This window comes from Marmota monax, unplaced genomic scaffold (genome assembly GCF_021218885.2).
Source record: "Marmota monax isolate L192 unplaced genomic scaffold, Marmota_monax_Labrador192_F-V1.1 WCK01_AAM20220418_F8-fsc00109, whole genome shotgun sequence".
Taxonomy (NCBI): domain Eukaryota; kingdom Metazoa; phylum Chordata; class Mammalia; order Rodentia; family Sciuridae; genus Marmota; species Marmota monax.
In genome coordinates this window covers 2800200-2803814 of record NW_026695229.1, presented here as the reverse complement: position 1 = coordinate 2803814, position 3615 = coordinate 2800200, and the positions used below count along the sequence as shown (strand labels likewise).

General features: G+C 36.5%; 1 pseudogene; it reads right to left on the bottom strand.

The window, feature by feature from the left end:
- Positions 1-3054: 3054 nt before the first annotated feature.
- On the bottom strand, positions 3055-3400 carry LOC124088309 (large ribosomal subunit protein eL34-like; annotated as a pseudogene).
- Positions 3401-3615: the final 215 nt, after the last annotated feature.

The window sequence follows — 3615 nt, the reverse complement described above, 5'->3', positions numbered from 1 at the left end:
CTCTTGCCTATGATTCCCTGTACTGGCCCAGGAGACCACACAGAATTCCCCAAAGTGAGAACAGCTTCAACAGATACAGCCCTTGACCTTAAAGCTCCCAGTCTCCACAGCCATGAGCTGAATAAATTTTACTTTATAAATTATCTACTGTTTGGTATTTGGATATAGCAAGAGCCAACGGACTAAAATATATGTACTCCAACCTTTTGTTTATTCTTTCATTCACTGAACAAATAGCTATAGGTGACTATGTTATGGTGAGGGCTGTGCAGGTATGTAGATTTCAGTAAAGATCAAGACAAGCACAGTTCGTACACTGAAGGATGTATGTCTCAGCTGGTGCTCTCCTATAGTGGTACACACGTGTCAAAGTCTCTTTCATTTTTTCCTCTCATTATGCCTGCTAGACAATCTGTAAACAGGTTGTATATTATTTTTCATCCTTGAATTTTCCCATAGATACATCTTTTACCCTTATGTTAATTTTGCAGAATCCTGAATCCCATATGAACTCAACAGTGTATCTTTTCCAACATAAATTTTAAGTCTTTAGTTTCTACCCTAACTCTATATTGAAATCTGATAAATCTGCAGGAAATACACAGTACTGAACACAACAAACTTGAAGTGATTGACTGTGTGACTGATGGACAGATTAATGTCAACTGCTGAGAGCCATAGCCAAGTAGGAATGATGCATGGAATTTTTGGTTGAAAGGTGACGCCAGCAAGCTATTGACATAAGGATTATGTTAAGATGTGCATTCAATTGGAGATTAGACCCCTGCTGTCCTCCTTGCCTGCTACTTTGGAGCTCTCGTGGGACTCCCATTGGTTGGGGAAGCCCGGTAGGAGGGAATTCCAGAGGAGGGATGTCCTGTTGGTGTGGTGTGTCCCAGGAGAAGGCCGCGTGCATGGCATTCTCGGGAGTTTTGGAAATAAAGTTTGTTCCTGCTTGAGCGGCTCATGATTTTGTGCCCAGCCAGACTGCGGCAGGCAACCTTGGCATACATAGTATTTTCCTGCTATCAATTATGTTTTAATTCTTCTGTCTGAATTTCAGGGATAGGAATAATTTAGTCCCACTCATTTTACTCTTTATTACTGCACAATTGCCAACTACCCCCTTCACTGTCTTCCAAATAGCATTCTTATTCAGTCAATTATATGGCTGATGTTGTTCAATTCATTCCTTTCTACTCTTGCTTATTGCTGACTCACTAAGAAACTCACCCACCTGAGATGTTCTTCCTTTTCTCTGTTCTCCTTCCAAACCTAATAGTCCCTCTTACATTTATCCAAGAGCTATTATGTTTATAAAAACTTAGATCAATCTTTTTATTGATTTTTTTTAAAAAATAAATGACAGTGGAACGCATTACAATTCTTTTTACACATATACAGCACAATTTTTCATATCTCTGGTTGTATATAAAATATGTTGACACCAATTCATGTCTTCACACATGCACTTTGGATAATGATGTTTATCACATTCCACCATCCTTGCTAATCCCCTGCCCCCTCCTTTTCCCTCCCACCCCTCTGCCCTATCTAGAATTCATCTATACCACACTGACCCTCCTTATTAGTGAATGCAGTGCCACAAAGCTTGTTATTTCTTATAAATTTAATTCATTTATTCCATAAAAATATCTAGAGCATTCATATGAATTGTACAAGATGCTGAATATAAAATATATATCTAAAACATCATCTTTGATTTAAAAGCTTTCAGTGTGGGACAAAAAGATTTATAATCATTTTAAAATAGTATACTATGTGCAATTTTTGAATTATTTTACAAAAAGGCCATATCTTTTTGACAGGAGTAGTTCATTCTATACATAGTTTTACCTACTGATGGGCATATATACTCCTTGGTACTATTTCTGAGCTCACATGTTAAATTGTTACTCTTTCAAAAGACTTAATAAAGACATATGTACTAATATACAGAGAAAATCCAACATCTGGAGACAACCACACTTTTCATTTGATAAACACAGTGGCATGAAAGCCACTAAACTAAGCAAACAGGTTTTTATTTTTTTTTTCTTTTTATGTTAGAGATAGAGCCCAGGTCCTCTTGCATGCTAGGCAGGTACTTTAAAACCACAGAGCTATATCCCCGACTCCATAGGTAATCTTAGACCAAAGGAATAACAAATGTTATGTGAGCACTTTGCAAAAATAATTTTGACAAAGATTGCCATTATAGGATTAGTAAATATTGAAAAAATAACTAAGTTTATACTATTTTCTAAACTCTCTGCTAAATTATATTCATTTTCACAGTAGAATAATACTGAGAAGTAGGGAAATAAACTTGCTGATTTTTTGATTTATATGAACTTATATGTTGTTGTTATTCAGCTATATACATAGTTAGTGCAATGATAAATTCTAACAGTGGACATGCAGTTCATGAACTGCTAGCAATGATTGGGAACAGATATAGAATTCTCAAAACCATTCTGGGATAGCTCCTTTTGACTTTAAGAATAATGCTGATCTCCCACGTGATGCACACTTATAAAATTTTTTATTTTATTATGGAGGCAAGTACTGTCAGATCTGTGTTCTGGGAGAGATTCTATCACTCATTTCAGAGCATTTAGCCAAGTTATGGGTTTAATTTCAGTGGAAGTCACCACTAATAATCTGAAATTGGGCTTCATGTGGACACACAACTAGCTGAATTGCATCAGGAATTAGGCTTCATGTCTCCCTTTTTGAAAGGCAGGAGGATTGCAAGTTCAAACCCAGCCTCAGCAAATTAGTGACACTCTGTCTCTAAAAAAATAAAAAGGGCTGGGGATGTGGTTCAGTGGTGAAACACCCCTTGGCTCAAGTTCTAATTCACACACACACACACACACACACACACACACACACACATCCAACCTGTATTGAGAATAAGGTCCTGAAGGCTCTAACCAGAATTCTTCAATTTTATATTTTTTCCATTTGTTTATTTGACATAGTTCTGTGATATATTATTGGGCACATATATGTATTTTTTCCACAGAACAAGACTTTATGATTCAAGTTTCATTTTTTCATTAAGCTTTCTGACTATGCTTGAACCTTTGACACTTTCACAATTTTCTACTCCTCAATAAGGTAAATATGCTTAATCCTGTCACAAAGACATTTAGCACAGATGGAACCATGGGCCTTGCTGGCTTTTTTTTTTTCCATTTTAGACAACCTCCTATGAATGTTAGTTTTTACTACACAACACCCTATTAGTATCCCTGGGTATACAACACATGCAGATTTTGGTGCTTTCCCAACCTCCTTGGTGTAAAGGCAAACTCTGTTTCCAGGGTTTGGGGGCAGCCTACTTAGAGGCTGTACTGTAGAAATGTCTACAGTATGTCAAATGCTGGACCATTCTCAGTGTCTCCAGACACCACCTTGAAGAGGAACAGAACTAATTGCTAAATATATGTTGGTATTTCCTCTATGTTACTGAGTGATATTTTTATCCATATAAAATGTCCTTGGATCTCTATTTCAAAATCCATCTCTAGTACTAAGAAAGCTATTTTAGTAATTTTTTGTGGTTTCTGTGTACATAGCTTCATTTTCAACTGTTTGCTTTTGTTT